The sequence below is a fragment of the Agelaius phoeniceus genome, chromosome 14 (genome assembly GCF_051311805.1).
Source record: "Agelaius phoeniceus isolate bAgePho1 chromosome 14, bAgePho1.hap1, whole genome shotgun sequence".
Classification (NCBI taxonomy): domain Eukaryota; kingdom Metazoa; phylum Chordata; class Aves; order Passeriformes; family Icteridae; genus Agelaius; species Agelaius phoeniceus.
This window is the reverse complement of record NC_135278.1, coordinates 17,175,238-17,199,378: the sequence shown is the minus strand read 5'-3', so window position 1 is coordinate 17,199,378 and position 24,141 is coordinate 17,175,238. Positions and strand designations below refer to the sequence as shown.

Here is a 24,141-nt window from a genome sequence, read left to right as displayed (position 1 = left end):
AACTTGCAATATTTTGGGGGATATTATGACAAAGTATGGACTATTCTAGATAAATTACTGACATACCAACAACTGAGACACTGAAATTCAGATTGCTTTTGAATATACAACTATTTTTAACCCATAAAGGCAGGGATTATGAAGGACAAACAGCCTTGCTTGACACTGTATCATCATAGGTTGCTCCTATTAGCTCTTCTAATAATTCATTGTTTTAAAAATGACACCTCAGACATTCACACCAATCACTCAGCTTGGCCAGCAAGGCTCATTTCTCATGTATGGATGAAAAAAGCAGGAATTAAATTAGAAAACTGTGCTAGCTAGGAAATGTTTTACCAACATGAGAATCTCTGGTAAAAGAGAGCAGCAGCAAATCACAAAATAGATAATGAGTGATAATTTGCCATAAATGAATGGTAGGCTTCAGGAACATATTAAAAGGGAATTAGACATTTGCAAGATTTTTAGGAAAATTAAATTACCTGAACACTCTTAGCTAGCCATGGATGTTGTTTAAAAGGTGAAAATCAAGTGAATAATAATCAAGAGGGATGATACTACTATTCTTTATAATAATAATAATATTAAGTATTACTATATATTATATAATTATAGATAATAATTATAATTGAATATTATATAAATATTTAAATATATTAAATACATAAAGTATTATGTATTTTAATTAAATAATAATAATTATTATATTAATAATAATGTTGTCACCTCTTTGGGAGGGACAGGGATGAGGGATGCAGGTGACACTGACATTTCCTTCCTCAGGAAAATTAACCTAATATTTAAACTAGAATGTGGGTGAGACTTTACAAAAGCTTCACTCTGCTCCCAGGATTTCTGTCTGCTCCAAACTAAATTCTGTCAGCCACATTTTGTCTCTTTTGGCTCCTCTTAATGATTAAATAAGACTTCATTATAATGGCTAATCTTTAAATTAATTCAATTCAATACTTACCATTTTACTTAAATCAGAGAAAGGAGCAAAGGGGAAGAACATCAATATTTTAGCAGGCATAGAGCACAGAAATTTCATAAATAAATGACCCATTGATACATAAAAAATCCCTACAGACCATATCCTGTTGTGCAGCCTTACAATTTAAATAATTGACCAAAAGACCATTCCTAAAATAAAACAAGCTTGCTTAGAGGAGTTTAGAAGCAGAGATGGAATAATTTAAAAAAAAATGACCAGAAGATATTTAATTTAAAAAGAAAATTTCTAGTGAGTGAGGTTTCACAGACACATTGAATTGTAGTCTAAAGTTTGTACAAATTAGTACAGTACAAGACAAAGTTCTTTTAACTGTGAAATGTTTTAATGTTAGGCTCAGTGTGGGAGAAAATTTATATAATACATTTTTAGTTTTCTAAAGAACTTCTTTAAAGCTGAGAAAGTTGTCTCATCTAAAGCAGAAATATTTTGTCACTTGGAGATCTACTGATTCTGCTTAGGAAACTCTTTTCAACAGGAAACCAGGTAGGCTACAATTTTCTTTTTAATTCTTATTAGCCAGTGGATATTCACTTCTTTTGTAGTTGTCAAGTGTTTGGAAGAAACTCATTACTATTTACCTGGATTCACAGGAGCCTTTTCAAGACGAAAAAATGAAACACCTTTCAAAACAGAAACTTTGCAGCTTTCACTTGTGACAAAGGTATCAAATAGAAGTTCTGTAGGAAATACGAATTTTTGAAAAAAAATCAAGTTTTATATTTTATTTTGTTTCGTTGGGTATTCTCTGTATCAGGATATAATTCTTTCTTTTTAATGTCTTATCCCCAGAAGAACAGAATCGAAAAACCACCAGCACAAAACAAGGCAATATACCATGCACAAAACAAGGCAATATACCATGCACAAAAGAAGGCAATATACCATGCCTATTCATCCCTAACCAATAGAGCTGGGAAATTTTGGCAGGGAGTTTGAAAAGCCCACAGCTTATCCCTGTGGGGAAACAGGGCTGGCTGCTAGCTCAGGAGGGAAGAGCTGTGAACTTTGTCCCTGGGAAATCTGTTGGAAAAGCAAAGGACACTGGAACCACAGTGAATTTTCCTGGACTCCACAATTCGAGGCTGTTTGCATTGTCAAAGGTAATAATACCCTGGACAGGGAATAAATAATGCACTGGGCATTTAGCACTCCAAATGTTGATGAGATTAGTGGAAATTCTCTACAGGGAATAATACATTGGGAATAATACATTGGGAATAATACACTGGGAATAATACACTGGACATTTTAGCTCCAAGTATTATTTGGAGACATTTTAGCTCCAAATATTGATGAGATTAGTGTAAATTCTCACTGCCCTGTAGCATTTATCACCTCCTAGAAAGAGTCTGTTAGGAAGGAGGAATCATTGGGTTTCTTTTGTGTAGAGTTCAGTTCCTGGAGGAACAGCTTTAAAGTCTTAGGCTGGAAAACATCTCCAAGAGCATTGAGTCCAGTGTTTGATCATGTATGGATTTGGGTTTTGCACTGATCTCTGAGCTAAGCTGAGCCCAGCCCACTTCAGGCTGAGCCTGGCATGCTCATCCCACCTCTGTCTGTGGGTCCAGGTCTGTTCTTCACCAGAAAAATCCTGAGAACGAGCCCCAAACCCAGGAGAGGGATGGTGCACAGGGTGGGACCATCTATCTCTGTGTTCATGGAGTCTTTCCATCAATGTTATTGCCCCAGCAGAAGGCACAGCCTCTTTTTAGTTCTGTGAGGTCACATGAAAAAGAAAAATCAGCTTCACAGGTGCATGTTATTAGACACACAAAGCACTTGTTAACAGAAAATATGAGATGGCTCACATTTATCAAAATTATCCCTGACGTTTCCTTTCCTCAGCTGAAAACAATATTTTAAGCTCTCAGAGCAACATGTAATGTGTGAGGGGGAAAAAAACCCCTAAACCACAACCACAGTTGTTTTCTATAAAGGACACCCAAAGGAATATGTGGTGAATAAGTTGAGTTTGTGGTAAAGACCAGAGTTGTCCACAGAGCCGTGTTCCATATGTGTTTATTACAATTAAGTGTATTTAAAATTTTTTTATCTATATTTCTAATATGCTGTCAGCCAGGGACTCTCATACCTCTGAAAACATAAAAATCATAATCCTGAAGTTCTGTTATTGACCATTGTGCCATGGACAAGGCAAACACAAATGTGACCATTATTCTCCCATCTGTGGTTTCAGCCTCGTGGCAAAAAGGGCTATTTTAGGGAGGAACAATCCAACCCTGGTCAATTAGAGGTCCCTGTACTAAAAATGCAAATAGAAGGGCGCTTTAGCCACAGTTTCAGGGATTGTTTTGTCTGTTAATTATTTACTTGAAAACTCTGCCTGGAAGACACTTTTTTCCTCCCTGGAGACTGCTATTGTGATGCTAATAAGTATCTGTACTTTGTTTCTGTGTTAATTGAATGCTGTCACTACAAAATTTAACTTGGATGGCTCATTCTCAAGACGATGTGTATCAATAAATAAAATATGGTACCTAAAGCAAAAGCAGTTTTGCTCGCAGAGAAAGAGAGAAGACGAGCTTTAAAAAGAAGTCATTTAGTAATTGCATGATGTATTAAGGCTAATAAATCTGCTTAATTGTCACATTTGCCTTAAATTAATAATTTATATCAACATTTGGTGTGGGCAGATATGATGAATATTTTTATGTTGCGATAATCCTGGAAAGTGGCACTTTGAACACTTTAAAAACCAATTAATTGCGAGTCCTGTCTGGTTTTACACATTTGTGGTATTAACTGAATAAACAAAGGTGAGAAAATTTCACAGAAATTGGTGGGAAGGACATTGAAGCCATTAAAGCCCCCGGTGCATTGCTGGTGTTTATCAGGTGAGTCAATGACTGCCAGGCTGTGCCTGCTGCTGGGGCAGCTCAGCAGCACCAGCTCCTCACCTGGGAACTCCACAGCTTTGCTGTTTGCTGTGAGCTGGAGGGGAGAGCAAAGCTGCTCCAGGGAGTGATTGGGACTGGCTGCATCCTCTGCTGTCCCCCTGTCACACCTGGACCTCTCTGCAGCCTGCTCCCACCTCCTGCGCTCACCACAAACGCTGCAGGGACTCACTTTTTTTTTTTAATTCATTTTTTATAATGTGTTTACATATCATTTACCATAAAGTAAGTGCAACGCTTTGGAAATAGTAATTTGTTTATCACAGGTTTACTGGGAAAACCTGTTTGGAGTGATTTGGAGGTTGCTGTCTCCCTCGGTGCTGGCCTAGGGAAGCTCATGGCTCCTCTCTAATGGCCTGACTCTTCTCCTGCTGTTCCCATCCTCCTCCACCTCACTTTACATCCTAATGGTGTGCATCTGTTACTGGACAGATTGCACAAGATGAACATAAGGCACTCTTTTCCAGGGTCAGCTAAATTGCCAAGCTAGGTCCACTTAGGCTATTGAAATGTATGTTCAAAATTCCAGAAATTCTACTAATGACAGATATCTCTGTCATATTCTGCTGCATAATAATTATACTTATCCAGGCCGGTGTGAGGTCAGAATAAAAACATTGTTTCAGTAGGGGATATATTGGTGTGAGTAAGGAATAAGTGTAATAATGTGGGGTTTCTTGTGATCTCAAAAATGGTGATTTTAAATTTTCACATTCAAATTTACTTTGTTTAGAGCGCTTGGGAAGTTTGGAATGAGTTGTTTTGGAGTTTACAGGTCTTGAAGTGTTGTTTTCAAAAGCTCTGGCCGTGTTTGAGGAGTCAGCAGATGTTAACAATTAGGAAAAGATAAAAAAGAAACTGGGGTACCTCTTGGCCCCACTGTTCTTTGTGTGTACATGTGTTTCCTGAGATTTTTATTTTTTTAGCTGTGGGATTAGTGCAGAGTAACAAGGCACTGATTTGTCTTGGTTCTGCACTGTGGAGTCGGACAAGGAACTGTCGCAACACATGGCTTTCAAATGAGTTGATTGTAGACATATTGTCTGTCAGTCAAAACTACAATATTGTAATTAGAGCAGGCCCTGTGTCTCCATACGTGCTTCAGATGGCAATGAAATAATCTCAGGAGTGAGCTATGGGGATGCTGCAGTGTGGATCAAAGCTTACTCCCTTCTCTACTGCAAATTTTAACTAATTCACAGTTGGAATTACTGAAAAAATCATATTTTATCCTGTCATTCTTATAGAGTCTTTGTATTTTTGAAAGCTGAAGCGTAATATTACACAGGTGTAATATTTCTCAGTAACAATATATCAAATTAATGTGCTGGAAAACCCTGGGAAGCTCAAGGAAGTTCCCTCTATTTGTCCTGATTCCTGTGACTGACTCAGTTGGTCACTCTGCTTGAAATGGGATTTGGTGGTGATGCTGCAGAGTTGATTTTTATATTTCAGTTCATGTCCTAGGAGTCCATAGGATAAAGCTTACACAGGTCTACTCTAAACATGGAGAGGAGGGATATTCAGAATTGTTGATGGACTACAATGAATATGGAAGAAAAAGGTATTGTTTGGATGCTCCAGGAAAAAAGCAAATGTGAGGAAGAGAGGAAATTCTGCTGTGATAAAACAAAGCTCCCTTGTTACAGACATGGCCTGTTTTATTCACTGATGTGTCACAAAAAGCAGATTTACCTCCAGATTCTGCCTGACTCTGGGTCCTGAGACAAGGGAGATGGAAGGAAGATGTTTCATTTAAATAAGGTCATCTTGTTTAAATAATTGGTAATAGATAAAATAGGAATAATAGAAATTAGGACCACAACAGCAGCGTGGCTCTGGTACAGCTGATGCTGGTGATGTCCTTGTTAGTCTGCATAAAATTTACAGAAAAATGAATGTTTACTGGGTATTGTATTCACCTGGAGGGGAGCCAAGGAGCTCCAGAAAAGACACACAAGATAAAAGTAAACCCTTGAGAAAGTAAAAAAGAATTTAAAATAAAAGGGAGGACACAGAAGGAGAATTGGGTTAGTCCCAGAGTTACTCCCAGTTTACTAACTGGGATATTGTAAATTCTTTGGCTCTGTGAGGAGCCCAGATTCATGTCATGGCCACAGTCAGTGGCACTGCTGATGAGTCAGACTTCTGATTCTGTGATTTACAGGAAAGTCATTTGAAAAGTAGTGCCATATGGGATGATGCTTGATTTGTAATTCTAGAAGTTAACAATTCAGTCTCCTGCAAATCCTGAGTCTGTCAGGGATTTCTCAAGTGATGTGCAGCATAGAAAATGTCCACTTATAGTTTTCTGGTCGGAGTTATTTTATACAAATCAGCCCTGGGTTTACTGGCAGAGGACATAAAAGAGCAGGGTGGTTCAAAGGAGGGAAAAGTTGGTTCATTTTGGGCCAGCACAGCCATTCCCAGAGTTCTTCCCCAACACTACTCCATCATCCACTTTCCTGAAAGCCAAAGCAATATTAATAAAATTTTTTCAATCCCTGTATAAATTTTATTTTTCAATACTGCCATATTCTACATCTCTACATTCATCTGCAAAAGGAGTTCAACCTGAATTTCGTGCCTCTGTAATAAAATCCCTTTTTCCCTCTGGTAAGGCATGGCTAGGGCAAGGTGTCTATCAACCATGGCAAGGAAAAGGAAATTTTGTTTTCTCCATAAATAAATGCATTATTTTCAAAAGGATTTTTAGGCAGTCAATACTGTAATTTTTTTCTGATACTTTTTTTAAAAAGAAAGCACTTGAAAATGTCTTGGTTTATTTTAATGCACTTATTGTAGTTAAGATTCTAGGTTTTTCTTGGTCTGATAATTGACTTGGAAATCCAGGTTCTTGTAACTGTCTTTTTCTTGGTGAGAAAGAATTCTCAGGCATCTTTAGTCATTAATTTTACATTAATAGGAGTTCTTTAGCCCTGCACTTACAATGTATATGTCATCTCTGGTACTCTAAAAGTACATTTGATATCAGAAAATAAAACTGTGACTGTGCCAGTGTGTGTGGTGGCAGCAAAGCAGGTGCTGCATGGTGATGAGGAAATCTCCATCCCAGCCCAGCTAAGCTCCCATGTTTGTTTAGCACAGATATCTGTCTGCAGGCTGGCTTCAGCTACCTAAAAATGTGATTTTGCAGCAGAGAATGGCAGCCTGTGTCCCCAGCCTGGCTCGGGGTGTCCACATCCACAGCAAGAAGCAGCTGCTGCCCAGTTTCCATTGACCTCCATGCCTGTGGGAATGGGCTCCTGAGGTGATAAGGATGGGCTTGGCTGTTATCTCTTGTGCTGATTGCTCCAGCCTGGTGCAGGGCTGGGTTCCAGAGCCTGCTCCAGCTGCCCCCTTTGCTGTTTGCCAGGACTGACCCCTGGAAATTCCCCAGGAGCTCAGTGGGAGGAGGTCAGGGATAGGGCAGAGGCTGCCCTGACACCACAGCAGCCACAGCTCTTGCCAGGGCTCTCCCCAGCCCTTTCCAGGAGACTTTGTAATTCTCTTTCTCCCTCTGATACACCTGAGAAGGTCACACAATAACTCTGGGGCTTTTTTTCTTTTTTCAATTTGATCATCATGGATTTGTTGTCTTGTTTCTCATGGAGAAATCACCTCTGGCAATGCCAGGGCAGTGCAGGAAATCTCTCATACCCACCCTGGTGGCACAACCCCAGTGCCACCTTGGGACAGCTCTGGTTGGTGGATTATTAATGCTGAGGGTAGAAATTGTGGGGGGAAATCCTTTGCCAATGCTTTAAAAGAAATCAGATTTCCAACATTAATTATGTCATAAAAACATTTGTGCTTTGCTCTCCTAAATTCATGTTGGCTTAAGAGCTTCTGGCTTAGCTCACATCACTTCTTTCATTGCATCTTATCCCTTAATACTTGTTCTTGCTGGAAATGCAGGGCTTCTTCTCAGTCTCAGCACAGAAATCTTGCTTCAGTTTCAAAGTGGACAAGAATGGTTTTTTTACTGGTTTTTTTAAAAAACTGGTTTTTTTAAGTATCTTTTTTCCTCCACAACTGTTTTCTCCAGCTCTCTTCAATTGGGCTCCATGTGATGGTTTTAGACATAACAGCTTCAGTTCGAGTTGCCTCCCTTCAAAGATTTGAAAATGTGCACAGATCCTGATCAACATAAATTAGCATGGCTCTGCCTTCTGTTATCAGTTATTCCAACTATATGAAACAATCTGTTTCTGTTTCAATATAAAATAAGATGGTGTGCACGTTTACAATACATTGCACTTCCAGACATAAGTGGGAATACCTGTTGAAGGGCCCTGTGAGTAAAGACAGCCTGTTAAGGATCTTTTTTATGCATGAGAGGAACATCCATGCAGTCACTGTGTTTGCAGGAACGTGTGGGACTGGTTTGGAATGCAGAATAACATTTCTGCACTGTGACATTGCCTTTTCCTTATTTATTTCTATATTTTTGCTGGGGGGGTGAAAGGGTGAAGTGGTGATTCCACATCATTATAATCCATGGGAATTCTGACAATAATTCAAGGGATTCAGGGCTAAGCTTACACTGGAAAAAACACCAGTGGGAAAGCAGGAGCCAAGAGGTGTCTGCATGGCTACCCTGCTATTGTCTGTCCCTTTTCCTTACAGAAGTCTTGGGAAAGAGGTTGCTGCCAATAATATTAATCTTTATCTTGTGCTGGCACTTAGCTATCAGGATGTCTCTGACATTTGATGGGGTCTGGAACAAACTCTTTTTTTTTTGTAATAGAATTTTTATGTCTCTGACTAGCCAGGGAAAGGAAGAATGAATTTTGTGAGCACGGAGTAAATATAGACCAGAGCTTTTATTCTTTTCCAAACATTATTTTGCTTTTGTTTTTGCTTTATAGCTAAAGGATGTCAGCAGCTCAGAGCACACTTTTCCATCAATGCTCTTCACTCCAATGTCTGAAATCTCTGGTTCTGTCTGTGCCGCACTTCTGCTGCTCCATGGGGGAAGTGTCACTGCCCACCAACTGAACACATGAAGAAAAAGTGAAATTGAACTTTCCTGAGATATCCCAGGGTGCAAAACCAGGAAAAACCAGGGTGGGAAACCAGGGTGGGAAACCAGGGTGTGGGAGCAGGGGGGATACTTTCATTTATTCCTCATGTTTCATCCCTACATGGAGTTCAGCACCAGGGGAGTGCCCTGAAGTCTTCACAGTCACTGCACTTCTGGGAGAGGGATGGAAAAATTAGGTGAAAACACAGGCAGGTCCTGTCCTTTGCTAGAGTGTGTAAATTTTGGGTGAGAAAAGAGCTACGAGTATGTTGGGCAGGAGCTTCTGGAAATTAGACCAGGTGAGTGCAAGGAAAACACTCAGATTCTCCCTCCTGCATCCTCTGCTTTGACCTCATAAGAAAGAGCATCTCCCTTCATTAACAGATTGTTTTAAAACAAAAGATGAACGATTCATGAAGAATAATAGTGGTACAGAGAATATATCTATTAATAAATTCAACAGTCTTTGTTACAAGGTTTTCTACCTGAGCTCTGTTGGTAAATGAGTGCACAGAAGGATCTTGGAGTTTTAATTTTTTTTCCTACTCCATTTATTTTTATACCAGGCCCCACTGGAGGCACCTGGAATATTACAGTTAAAGGCAGCCACAAAAATTTGATTATGTTTAACAAATCATTGCTATGCAGTAACAAGGTAAATTGGGTCCATAGAAATAATTTTCCTAGCATTTAGGAAATCTGTTGATAGAGCAAAACACAAAAGAATAATCTGCAAGGTCTGTAATTTTGATGTTTTATAGTAGCTGAGGTATGTGAATAGATAAATTATCTACTGAGACATCAAAGGGAGGTATTTGTGAGTGGGTAGTGGCTTGGGAAAGAGGGAAGTGATTAGTGGAGTGCCACAGGAGATCAGAATTAGGACCAATTTTGTTCATTTTATAAGCCAATGGTCTGGAAAAAAGAAAAGACCATGCAGCCAAGGCATAGCACACACCTAGGTTCCTGTGCTGGGAGGCAGCGGCAGGCCATGAAAAACAAGAGCAAAATTCAAAAAGATTTGTCCAAGATTCAGACGGATAAGGAGGCATCATTTTAGCTGAGCGGATGTAAATTTTGTGGAGCAACTAAGCAGAAGAGAATAATGTGTGGAAAGACTGCAGGAGGGTTTTGCTTCACTGGGGAGTGTGGGTTAAGGGAAATATTTGAAATAATTTAGTGATTTTGAATGTGGATGATCTGGTTTATTTTGCTTTTTCAGTGAGGAAGACTGTTGGTTTAAACTCCATCTATTTAAAAGCTTCTGTGAAAATTAGATTGAAATGTTTTCCTAAAATCCAGTATTTTCAACTTCCAAGCTTATTAGTAGAATGAAGATCCTGGGTGGTTCTGCCACCTGCTGTCTCACACCAACCCTGGGACCACAGAAATAAGATCATGTCACAGAAGAGGTCAGAAGGAAGGAATGGCTCTAAAGGGCATGCCTGGTGGAAAATACTGGAATATGGATAATTTTAGCAGAGATTTCAGTTCATTGACTAAAAACTGAAAATTAATCCCATTTTTTACTCATTTCAAAATTCCCCCGTTCTGTTTACCAGAGGGATTAAGGAGGTTCCAGAACCCAAGGCATGTTTACTTTTACTTGAACATTAGCAGAAATGGCAATTGCCAAAGAGCACAAATGTCTCTGCAGCAACTGCTCCAATTAAACAACACAGCCATCATTAGAGAATCATTAAACTTTGAGCTTACAGCATTTCTTTATTGAAATAACTTCTTCTACAAGCTACCACTGGAATATTTTGGTTTAAGCTATGCAAGAGTTTATTATAACTGAAATTTAATTTAAAAAATAAGCTCTAAGCCAAGTACCCTAATAAGAAACTATCATGCTACTTAAGGAGATAAAATAAAACTAAACACTGCTTGAAATAAGGATAATTCCTACTGAAACCTCTTCCTGAAAATTGAGTAATCCCAGTAGTTATTGCATGGTTTCCCATTTTTTAATGTTTTTCCCCTAAAGCTTCACTTCTAGTTTAGATTTGTCTTGGGTAGCTCATGGGTAGAGGATGATCTGCTATTATTAAGCTTTTACCATCACTGAGTTGCTTTCTCTCACTTACTCTGCCTTTAATATTTTTTCTAATGCATCTAAAATTTACACAATTTGTTGAAAACACTTGAGTCTGCACAGGTATTTTTTTTTTATTCACAAGCCTGAAGTGTTTATTAATGCCTGGAAAGATTGCAGCCTGATCCTTGTCCTAAGGACATTCAAACACAGAAACGAATCTTGTGCTTTGGAGGCTATTGGAAATTTGACCATGAGAATTACTGCTTATTCAGTTGTGCTAATTCCTTCTTCAATCAGTATGAAAACTCAACGGCTTAATTATTAGCATAATTAATGTTTTAGGAAATGAGAAAATGATTAGCTCGGAGTTGCTTTATGCTGCATGTCTCTCCTCGTGAATAAACAAGAATCCTCAGAACTGGATGTGAGCAGGTTCAGCTGCCGTGAGCTGAGAGCTGCAGAGCCAAGGCTCAGAGCTGCCCCATTTCCCTGCCCAGTGCTATTGAATATTGCCTGGTGATGAAGTGCCTCTCCCTGAGAGTTCCAACGGCAGGACGAGTCATTTCATCTTTGCCCAAATAATGGTGTGTTTTGTTTTAGGTGATATCTGGCTTCTGAGGCCAATAAATGCCTTTTCTGGCGGATGGATGTTTTATGTGAGGCTGTGTATTCCCTTTGAGTTATGTGGTATTATCAAAAAAACCCAGAAAAGTGTATATTTTCCAAAGGTTTGTAATTGTTTTCATCTTTTTTTATATTTCTGCTTCACCTTTTGAGCACTATAAACTGTGATGGTCTTCTTTCAGCAAAGGTTGAAGGGATCTGTTTCATTTTTAAAGTGTTTTATTTTTTATTTCCTATCGGAGCAGGGAATCAAATGGGGCTGTTATGGAATGTTTTTCCTTGTGGCATTCATCGCCTTTGAGCTCCCCACGAGATGGGCAGGCTTGAGGAGTGGAGGATCCTAAAACACAGGTCCTGGTCCTGTGTGACTGGAGGCAGAGACCCCTGATTACCCTGATTATGTGTGGATTCATTAGGGATCTCCTGGAGGAGGAACATCAGAGCCATGGAGTGTCTCTGGTGGAAACTCATCCTGTCTTAAAAGTACGATTTTGTACAGGTCTTTCCTGACTTGATCAATATCTGGCATCTTTAATATCTGTCTTTTCCAAGACATTTTCTCCAAGTTCACTCCTGTGCCTTTAGGAGTAGGAAATAACCTTCTGCACTTTTCTGGCCAGTCTAGGTCCTCACTGAAATTCCAAGAATTTGTGCCAGCTTGGAGAACAAGGAATCCATGGCCAGCTTGAGGAGGTGACCTTGGTTTTCTTCTTGACTTGTTCCTCTTATTTTTTTATTTTATTATTATTACTAATGTTTATTTTTTATTTTATTTATTTCCCATTTCAGATGGGAATTAAAAAAGCTGTCTACCTGGAGGTGCAGATTCTCTTAAGAGTGTGACAGTGTGGGACAGCCACTAAAATTCTTTGTGAAAGAAATGTTCTGAGCTTTAAAAAAACTGAATATGTATCTTCATAGTGGACTGTCCAAGAAAATGTATGGAAGTGGCAGGATTTCACTGCAAATTCTTTAAGTTTTCTATGTTTGCCTTTGTCATTTGAGGTGTTACATCTGTGAGTAACAGCACCAATATAGTCCGACCCACTTGTTCCAGTCATTCTTGTGCTTGCCAATTTTCCTAGGTCAGATTTGGCTCAGTTTTATATGTACAATGTGTTTTGGTTTAATTTGCTGTAATCTATAATTTGCAGACGAATATTTTAATTTTTCCTGAGACACAAAACCTGTGGGCTAAAGCCCTGCAGTACCAGGGTGCTCGTGTTATCTGGCAAGGGGCTTGTGCTGCCAGTGGCAGCTTGGGAGATGTTGGGTAAAACAGAGGAGTTGGTGATTTACAGGAAAATCCCAACAATCCTCATGGGCTGCTTTCCAATGCAGTGTGAGATATCTGCAGCTTTGGCTTTTTGCTGTTCACAGCCCCCAGATACAAAGTGAAATAAGATTTCAAGGTGTGGAAACTGAGTTTGGTTTAAAATCAATTAGCAGCTCTTCTCTCTGCTGGGTTTTCTACTTCCTTTTTCCCTGTTCTAAATCACAATTTGTGCTCTCTGAGGGCAGCACTGCTCAGAGCACTGTTTTAGACACCTGTATTAGCTGGGAAATGCTATTGATTGTGTTTTTCCCTAAAACATCCTGCACTGTCTGCTCAGGTTTCTCACTGGCAATGAGATCTACGTGCTCTGCAGCGTTGCAGCACCAGATCTTGGTCAAACACTTGTTTTGTAACGTCACAAGAGCAGTGGAAAATTAAGTGTTTATTACAGAGTGAGGCAATCCCATTGCTCATATTGTAGCGGGATGAGTCAATGTGATCTGATTCTGATGAAGACTTATGGAGTCTAAAAATAACTCCTCCCCAGAGCAGAAAAATATGTGAAAATATACAGTCTATCCCTTAAATCCTGAGCATTAAGTTAAATTAATAGGAGAACTTGTAGAGTGCATGATTGAATCCATGAGGGATGTAGTGTGATAGTGTATATTTGCCTAAAAGCTCGCTCTGACAGCAAAAACAATGTACCACAGTATGTTTCTTTCTTATCTAATGGAAAGAATAACACACAGAGGCTCAGTTCTTGTAATGAAAACCCCCACATTAATTTTATTTTTTGATGTGTCATTGTAATTCAAGAGATGTTTTTAATCTCAGGATTGCTAGGGCACAATAAACCATTTAAAAAGTATTTGGCAAAGATCCCTGTGCTTAGCAACAGCTCCTTTCATTTAAAACTGTTTTTTGAACCAAGCTATTCAAAGCTTTGTTCCACTTATTAAAATAAAGTATCTTACTTCAAACAAGTGTTTCAGAGAACATAATCAAGAGGAGAGCATTCAAATACAATGCACAGAAAACATAAAAGGTAGCAGCATGAAAAACTCCAGGACTTTGTGTATGTTTCCTTGTTTTTCATTAAGAAAAACTGTATAAAAATATACTCACTACCTTATTTCTCTTTGTGCCTTTATTTGATAGTTAATGTTACATTTCTTACCACGTTCTGAAATTCATTGCTAGATTTAAAGTAAAATGTAAAAGCTGTGCAGTATTTAATGAATGAAATATTGCATTAGTGGTGTGTTTTCCAGTCACCTAGGTGACATAAGACAGCACAAGAGGAGCTAAATATAGAATAAAATCTATTTTTTGCTGTTGGCTTTGTGCTCTGCTGTGAACTGCAGTGTCAATTCATGACACAGTGTCACCGTGGAAGCTTTTTCCAGTGAGGTGAAGACAGGCTGAGCTTCATTATGTAACTTCACATTAAGAATTTATTTCAGATTTTCATTAATGTCATTTTGGTTCAGCTCTGCCTCTCAAGTTTGTTTTCTCTCAATAGCAGAGGCATTGCCAAGGCAATGATGGCTCCAGGAGCTGCCCAAATGCAGTTTTCCAGCACAGGTGAAGGGATGCTGCTCCTTCCTTTGTGTTTCCTTGTTCACCTGCACACTTTAGAAAGCAGGGATGGATTCATCATGCCACGCTCCTCCTCTGTGAAGAGATTCCAAAGGACATTTTGTGGGGTGCCAGATGCTTTTCCTGGTCCTGAGTGCTCAGTTCTCCCTGAAGTTAAGAGAGGTTGAGGTGAGGACAAAAGATATTTTATTACCGAGCATAAGGAATAATCTTGTCCTGCAGATTTGCTGGTTTTAAATTTTGTTTAGTTTAGAAATGAGAACCCCAGACTTGAAAAATTCCCCATCAACAGAAGGGCCTGGATCTGTGGCTCTGGCTCAAGCTCTGACCTCCTGCCTCAGGCTGTGGCTGCAGGGTTGCAAACACAGCCAACAAAGCTCCGACCCTTCCATGGGTTCATGGGAAATCATCTTGGCTATTGTGGATATAATTGATGAAATTGTCATAATCTACCAGAATTTTGGGGGTAAAGCCTGAAAAGGAGCTTTGAACAATGGTAACTCTGCATAGATCATGCTGTATAACTTTTTCAAGATGGCAGTGACTGTAAAATCAATGCAATTTTTGATCTCACGTTGTGTGGGCAGAAAAATGGTTATTTCCAAGATGTTAAAAAGCTAATCTATTCTGTTAAGTTTTTGTATCTTGCATAGATATAGCTGATTTCTTTTTTTTTTCTTTTAATTTTACAAACCAAGTTGGGAGCCTTGACATTTATTGGGCCCCCATATTTTTCATTTATATTCTCTCTAGTCTTCACCATCTGTTATGACAGTAAATAAGTTTCAAATAAGCCATATCTTCCTCAGCATGAGTTGCTTTTTCTGCAAAAAAAAAATTAAAGTTGCAGTTGGATGTGATATTTGAAGTCACAGCTTGTCTTCAAATATTTAGTAGCGTATTCCTGTGCCAAGGGATATCAATCTGCCATTTGCCTTGCTTACAGTATAATAAAGATTATCCAAGCCCTTCTTTCATAGATATGTCAAGGCTTTTAATTACTATAGCTCAGGAAGTAGCTCTTTCCACGGGCTTTTTCCATTTTGCTTTGGATTAATATGGCTCCTTCTTCTCTTTTTGCACATTAAATTCCAAAAGGAGCATGGAGTGTCTGATTTTGGGGGATGTGATCTTCCCTTGCAAATAAATTCTTTGGCTATACCAACAGCACTTTTGTTGTTGTAGAAGTCAGTGTTTGATGGATACTTCAGATGTTGGTACAAAAAACTCAGGAAATTCTGCACAGGAGTTGTTGGGATTTTTAGTTCTGGTATAGGCAGGCTGAGGGTAAATTAAAGGTAAATTCTTTTTATGTCTTTCCTTTATTCCATACAAGAACGCTCCATTGAGAAGGGTTGAGACTTGGAAGTCACCTTTTTACCAACATGCCACTTTGCTTTCCAAATTTATCTCTTCCCTGGATTACAAATATTGTGTCACATGGAGACATTTTCCTCATCCTTGGAGGACAGGGGTGCAAAATCACCAGGTTGGTTTCACTGTTGTCTTCTAAACTGCAACAAATCACCCTGAAACTCTCTCAAAGTAGCTCCTCTGACAAGGAGGAAATTTCGACCCATTCCACTCAAAACTGGAGACATTGCCAGAACAGCAAACATTAATGTTTCTTGTGGATTGTGTTTTTTACAGATGTACCTGTTCCCCAGGAACTTCCCAGATGTGTTAGAGGTTTTCTAGGATAAACCAGGAATAATCAGAGACAAATTCTCCTTGTCCCTTCCACCCATCACACGTAATTCTGTGGCTCCAACTGGCCCCATCCCAAATTATCTTTTTGCCCCATCCTTTGATGTTTCTGAAGGCTGCACATATATTTTATGGGTGGATTTTAAAATCTGATCTTTCTTCAGTAGGAACTGGTACTTCCAGAATGGCACCAAAGAGAATATTGTGACTGAACATCAGCTCTGCAAAACAAAAGGAGTTTGGCTGCAGTTTGATTTATGTGGAAAGACTCAGGCAAATTCTGCACCAGCCACAACATTCATTATGCAAAGGTACTTTTGAGTAAAAAACAGGTTTTACAGCATTAAAATAATGTTCCTGTTATAGCCAAAACTGATGCACAATTAAGATTAACCCTTTTGTTTGTAAGAGGATTTCACTTTCATTTCAATGTTCATAAGCTTCTTACTATAAAAGTAAAGCTTTTATTTTTATGTATGCAGTTGTTTTTCCTTTTCACCTGTAAATAGAGTAATTGCACTTTTTTATGATTTTCCAGTATTAGATTAGTTTTATAGCATGTTCTGAAATTTCATTCTCTTTCAGCATCAATCTTTGTTTTGTTTTTATTACAGAATTATACTTACAAATAACATCATTTCATAACAATAAACATAAAAATACAATGCAATATAGCAGTTACAGCTTTATAGAGTAAACATTTCATTTGGAAGAAAATTCCACTCTCGCACTATTATTTCACAAAAGCAGCAAGGTCAGAAACTCTGAGGGTTAATAACAAAGCTGTTTATATCCTAAAATGAGGGGACAAATATTCAGGTGTCAATGACTACACCTGTGAGAAAACACAGAAAGAGGGTTTCTTGTCCACAGCTTAATTTTTTTGAAGAAGGGGTCTTAGACAAAAAAAACCTGATTTTCAATTTGGAGTTAGTGTACAAGGTAGGGTAAATTGTATCAAAGCCAAATGATATTCCACAAAATTAAATTTCTTTCACCTGACGTTGCTCAGTGCCAGGTATTTCAAGAGAATTAAAAATTTTCCATGCTACTCTTGCAGACTAAGCACACTCTGGGTAGTGCAGAAAGATGGCAAATATGAAGCCAGAAGATTAGTGCAAGGCAGGAGTTGCTTAAGCACAATATATTTTTCTTGGACTTAGAAGAATTTTCCAAGGTGCTGAATGGAAATAGGTGTGAAAAGAAGAAATACCAGTCAGGAGATTTGGAGTAGGGAAGGGTTTTGCCTTAGATGAGGATAGCTCTTGATCTGATCATTTGCCAAATTCTCTCTTCTCTAAATACAGATTTGCTTATTTAAAACACTGTCCTGGACCAGCCTCTTTTCCTAGCTTTCTTTTACAGTAGTTGTAATATTAGATTAGAAATATTTTTGGAATTATATCCATGTTAAATAGAAAATTTACAATTAGAAAGATCTTCTGGACTAAGAATCCAATTTTCTGGTATCTATATGTCATTTTGATTTTTGTCACTTTGCAATGCAAAAATGTACTTAAATTTACACTGAAGAATTAGAGAATTCTTTTAGAATTACATTAATCTTAATTGAGGAATTTTGTCTTGTGATACAGTGCAAATTTTTTCCCACAGGGAATGGCTTCATCTGAGGTCCCTGGCACATCCTGTAAATTTTCGTCTCTAGTGCTCAGCTAAAGCACTTCCATTTTACTAGGGTAAAGTTTCATTTTTCAAAGATTCTTCTTTAGAAACCCAAGATCTGTTTGCAAGTATCTCAAGTCAGAGCTTTTTCCTAGATTTACTTAATTTTTTCATTTTTAAGTCATAGTTAGTAAAGAAATGATCTGCAAAATGAAACAAGGTGAATTGTCCTTGCACTGGTTTTTTGGGTTTTTTTTTGGGGGGGGGTTTTGTTGTTTTTTTGTTTTGTTTTGTTTTGTTTTGTTTTGTTTGTTTTTGGTTTTGGGTTTTGTTGTTTTTTTGTTTGGTTTTGGTTTTTTTTGTTTGTTTGTTTTTGTTTTTGTTGTCCCTTATTTCCTTATTTTCAGCATTTACAAGTAATGTCCAATTATGGACTACAGACTCCAATTCCCAGTTCCCCTTCCCTTTTCCTGTTCATTTCTAGTCAATATATGTGATTGATATTGTCAGTTTTGCAGCACTTTGTCCTTTCTCTGTCCTCTCAGACACCAGTACTTGCCCTGAGACCCTGTGAAAGAGTTTTCCAGCTGGCAGATGATCAGCTCCTGCTAATTTGAAAGGGTCTGTTTTAGTCAATGCTTCCTGACCTCTTATTTCTCCATTCTAGGCTGAGATTTCACCTCTTTCTTGATAATATTTGTGGCAGTCCCATCCCTGCCTGGCCATGGAGTGAAGGTGGGTGCACAAAGCTGAAGGTTTTAGCCCATAATTGTCATTTGTTGGTGATGCCATTGAATCTGGAACTGCTGAGCCACTGTTCCCACTGCTGGCCTGCTCACAGCACAACTTCTTTTTTTGCTCTGATAACCTCAGTGTTTCTTGGTACTTGCCAATGTGTCCTTCTGAGAGTAATCCCGTGTTATTGCAGGACCTGCTTTCTGTGGGCTTCTCTCCGTGACATCAGCAAGTATTTCACTTTTGGAGTGCTCATCATTTGATCTACCTGCTTAAAACCAACAGATTTTATTTTGCTGAGTTTCTTTTTTTAAGGTTCTGAACTTTCCCATCCCATTCCACTTGCTTGATATCCAAATTCTCAATGAGCTGCTTCCTACAAATATAAAAAAACATTTTTTGCAGTACCTCCTTCAGTTGCAAAAGCTGTCATTGATGCTTTATAAGAATTTGCAGGCCAATTTGTGTTTTATTTCCTTTACAAACAGTAAAATCTTCCTGTCTTGGCAAACTCTTTTTTAGTGATTCTACCAGTGTCTCAAAAAGCCTCACCCAACCTAATTTTCTTGCTCTGGTATTCTGTAGGAGATAGTTATCATGATAAATGCACATGTTCTTTATCCCTGTATGTAATCTTGCTCTTTGCATTGCTGATCTTGAAGTAAATATATAAAGTGTTGTCTTATAACAGAGACAAATGATGGGAGAGAAGAGGCAGAGCCCTGGAGTGCCATCCTTCAAAGTCCATCTCTTGGAGGCCTAATTCAGCTGTAGGAGCAGAGAGGGCAACCTTGTAATATTTGCCCTTTGAAATGCTATCTTTCACAGGTGACCTTTAAGCTAACTTGGGAGTCTGACAACCTGGGGCCTCAGCACAAGATCCTTGTCTCTGTCAGCCCCTCACAGCTGCTGTCCCCTCTGCCTTTGTCCCTCCTTCGGATTTGATCTGCCTGGCTTCATAACTTCTATCACTTCTCCTAAAATACAATTAGCACACTGTTCCCTTTCTCTTCCAGGTGCTTCTCTGAGTCTGTGGTTCTGTTGTGTTCTTTACAGACCATATTCCTTTCAGGTTCAATTTCTTGTCTCCGGTAACAAAACCTTTCAAGGACACTGCAGTACTCTGGGGAGATTCAGGGTCCCACAGCACTGCACACTCATCTCGGAACCTATGAGCAAATGTAAACCATGAAGTTAATCAGGAAAGAGCTCAAACACTCTTGTGACCTGGCAGAAGTGAAATATCCATGTGGCAGCATACAAAATTAGGGAAAACTATATGAAATGCTGTGGAGTCCCCACTCCTCTGGATTACCCAATCAGCCATTGCCATCTCTAGCCGTGACGATTGTCCAGGTGTGCTCCTGCCTGTCAGGCTGTGACAAATGCAGGTGTGTCTAACAGCAGCTTTTAGGAATTCAGGCATCCATTTCCATAGATTTTGGAGTGCTGAACCAAAGCTATCCATTCAATAAACAAGCTACAAAAGTTAGAAGGCAGATTCTTACAAATGCAGGTGAAAATTCAGTGAAACCTTTTGTAAGAGATCAGATCTGTATTAAAAACTTCAGGAGACATTTCTAGTTTCTTTAAAAATATTCTTTAAAAATTCTTTTTGGGGTCCACACTTCTCCTAAGGGCTACTTCACTGAAAATTCCTCCTGCTGAGGAATCCTGTTGGAGCTCACACCTTCAGCCCTGGTGACTCTTCCAAGGTCCCTCGGAAGCAGAGGCTGTGTTTTCTGGGACAGCAAACATTTCCCCACAAGCCCTGCAGCCAGGGCCCTTCTCCCACCCCATTTCTCTTCGCTGTGCAAAAGCCTTGACCTGAGATGGAATTTTGGCCTGGAATTTGGCCTGGAATTTCAGTGTTTTTCCAGTGCATTACCTGTCAGCCCTTTGTCCCTGGTTAGCCAGCAGCAAATGGAACCCCACTGCTATCTCTGCACTTCTCCTTTTTCTGGACTGAATTGTGTTCTTTGCCTTGTCAGTGCTTTGGGGTTTTTATCTGTACAATTGTTTCCTTGGCTGACTCCAACGTGTTTGTTTTTCTAAATGATAGCCAGCCCCTGTTTTGGTGTAGCTCCATATTACTTCATCAATCACTTGAAGGGGACGTTGACACAGTGTTAGGTTCTTTTGAGTAAAACAAGGCTGGTTTTATTATTTTGTTGTGTATTATTTTCCACTATTCCCATTGGACTGGGAAAATTGAGTTTTCATAGGCCTAATCTTCTCAGCTAATGTTATGAGCTAAAGCTAAGTAGCATTTGTTGGAAAACAAGAGGTTCATTTTGTACTCAACTCATTCTTTTGTTTGGTAGAGATGTAACAGATACTGTGCAGGAATTCAAACCAGGCTTTTTTATTCACTGTATAGCTCAAGTTCTGTTTAGATGGTTGCTATTTAACTGGTTGCTGTTTATATTTCAAATATTGCAAATATTATTATTAATATTGCAAATATTGCAAAAAGAGAAATTTTTTGACTCAGTATCTATAGTTGAAATAATGTCATGTAATGCAAAGAACAAATTTGTAAGAGTTGTGCAGGATGATCTGAAGGGAAGAGACAACAGGAAAGAGAAACAGAATTTACAAAAGATCCAAACAGAAAAAAAAACCTCAGGTTTGTCCAGAAAAAGGCCTGTGACCATCAGATATGAATCAATTTGTTAGATGGATTAAAGGCCATGTGAAGGGTGAAAGGGAAATGGGTAAGATGGAGTCAAAAGTCTTTTCTCTGCTGGAGAAGAGCAAGTTTAGCAAAGTTAGAAAGTACTGGTGGGGTTGTAATTAGTAGCAGTATTTTGGGGAAAAGAGTAAAATGTATGAGTGGTTTCTGTTCTGGGAAGGAAGGAAGGAAAGCTGCCAGAGGAGAGGGTTGCTGGGTGTGTGAGACCGTGGATGGAGGCTGGGGAAAAGTGACACATTCACAGGGACTGTGCATTCCTGCAGGAGAGCAGAACACACAAAACTGGGTGCTGTTCCCCAAAATCGTCTGTTTTGCAGAGAATCTGAAGTGCTGAGGGGTTTGTGTAATAGATCTGTGCAGGAGAGAGATGGGACAGGATTTCTGTTCAGGACATCCAGAACGAGGGAACAGAGATGTCAGGCAAGATCAACTCACTGGAGAGGAACCACCTCATGCTGGATGTTCTCCAGGTGAGCTCCTGAACACACAGGGAGGAACTTTGGACATTCTGCACGTGCCAGTAGTGAGTGTGAGTTTTTATGGTGTATTCTTGTATTCGTGGCTGCTTGAATTAGACTTTCTAGTCTTTTCAAATTCTCATCAGGTAAGAATTTTTAAATGTTTTCAAAAATTTTTGCATCGTCGTCCTCAGATCATTGTTTCAGATAAAAGCAGAATTTTTTTATGGAATAGCATACACTTGTCAGCAGTATAGTTTCACCTTTCTCCCCCATCATTCTATGATAATATTTATTTCCTGATTACACCTGTTCAGCTATGTTGGATCTGCCTCCTGACAAGTTTAATACAGTTGATGGCATTGATTTAGAATTGTGTAAAGTCTGTGAGTGGAATTTTCTTTTTCCTATGAAAATATTAGAATGGCTAGAAAATGTAAGTTTTTTATACAAGTTATATTACATAAAAAATGTAATATATGTATTTCATATGCCTTGGGACTAAACCTTGAAATACTCTGTTCATCCTTTGCCACAGTGAACACTGATCACTTTCTTCTACCAAACATTTCCTCCTCCTTAGAGAGCTTCAACATTTGTAAAGAAACTTTCCCTCTTATTAATTATTATTACTTTCTTTAATCAATGATCTTGAAAAACTAACAAATTTCTAAAATCCTCTGTAACTATCATAATCCACACAGCTGGCATAACAACTATTAAAAAAAATCCATGTGTGGGGTTTAGTGCACTGTCCAGTATCTAAAATTCTGACTTTATTCTTACACTGACAGACTTGGGAATAACAGACCTCTGGCTGGGGAAAGCTCAGGTGTCTCTGCTCCTTCTCCAGGCCAGGGGCTGGAGTAGAAGCACAAACTGCAGTGGGAAGCCCCTGTGGCAGGAGTTTTGGGGAGATTTTGCTCCCTGGGATCTGTCTGGTGTTCCATGTGCGGCCACTTCCCTCGGCCAGTGCAGAGAACGTGGGGGCTCTGCTCCCAGTGAACAAAGATTCTTCTCCATGAGTAATTTTCTTGCCTGTCGTTTTTTGGATAAGAAGCAATTTTTAAAATGTGTTGTCAGAAATCCATCCCTTATGCAATAAAAAACTCAAAAGCTGTGCCTGATGACATACAAGATGTCCAGATCTGCATTGGCTCCTTCTCTGCAATCTGTTTACAAAAGTTAAAAAATGCAGCAGAATGAGTTGGTTTGTAAAGGTGCTTTTTTGAATGCTAAATCATAGCTGCAAAAAACTGAAACACTAAAATTTGTCTTGTTTCACTACATGAGAGTCATCTGAAACAAGTTTTATTTTAAATTGAAACAAAAGATAACACAAATAGAACAGAAGAATAAAGTACACAAAGTCCATTCCTCTCTCTCTCAATGGGAAGAATTGTATTAATTCAATTTACTTGAGGCTTCTGTGGCAGTTTGTGTATTTGCAAAAAAATCTGAAAATTATATATGTGCAATTACTATAATCTTTTCCAGAAGTATTAATCTTAAACTGTCATGAGTTATCTCATTAAAATCCCCATCAAAATACTTTTGATGACACTTTTTAACCCAAATATTAATTACTAATACATTTTGAATTTTAAAAGTGCATATGCCAGATATTTCAAAGTTGTATTTTGATCCTGAATGAGTAATCTGCCTTTTAGAACTCTGATGTACCTCATTTGCCATTGATGTAATGTGAGCTAAAGGGCTTAGCATATCTATAACTAATTCAATAATTTTATGCTGCTCTTGAGATTTCTTTAAGCCTGCGAGGAATTGGAAATTCCCAAACAGTGGTGAGGAAACACTGAAAAGTTTTTCTGTCTGAGGTTTGAATGGAGTCATATTTCTGCTACCTCTAACCACTCTCTTTTAGCCATGCTAACAAAGCTGTGAACTTCTGGAATTACAGAAATGGAATTAGAGGAATGGCAGCTGAGCCCAGTGGGTCCTTGCCAGTGCATTTTGGTGGTTCCCTTTGAAGGGCACTCCTTGTTCCCCTCACAGAGAACATCCAGGGACCAAAATCCTGCACTCCTTGTTCCCCTCACTGAGAACATCCAGGGACCAAAATCCTGCACTCCTTGTTCCCCTCACTGAGAACATCCAGGGACCAAAATCCTGCACTCCTTGTTCCCCTCACTGAGAACATCCAGGGACCAAAATCCTGCACTCCTTGTTCCCCTCACTGAGAACATCCAGGGACCAAAATCCTGCACTCCTTGTTCCCCTCACTGAGAACATCCAGGGACCAAAATCCTACACTCCTTATTTCCCTCACAGAGAACATCAGGGACCAAAATCCTGCAGTCCTTGTTCCCCTCACAGAGAACATCCAGGGACCAAAATCCTGCACTCCTTGTTCCCCTCACAGAGAACATCCAGAGAACAAAATCCTGCACTCCTTGTTCC

The 24,141-nt window shown here is 39.0% G+C and overlaps 1 long non-coding RNA gene across 2 annotated transcripts in view; it reads left to right on the top strand.

Moving 5' to 3' along the window:
• Nucleotides 1-24,141, top strand: part of LOC143695216 (uncharacterized) — a 132,293-nt gene that overhangs the window by 59,054 nt on the left and 49,098 nt on the right. Inside the window, exons 3-5 of one of the 2 annotated variants that reach the window (XR_013184277.1) lie at nucleotides 16,374-16,520; nucleotides 17,824-17,906; nucleotides 18,500-18,567. This is a non-coding gene — a long non-coding RNA (uncharacterized LOC143695216). The remainder of the gene's footprint in view (nucleotides 1-16,373; nucleotides 16,521-17,823; nucleotides 17,907-18,499; nucleotides 18,568-24,141) is intronic. The other variant, XR_013184276.1, reaches the window with a different exon arrangement.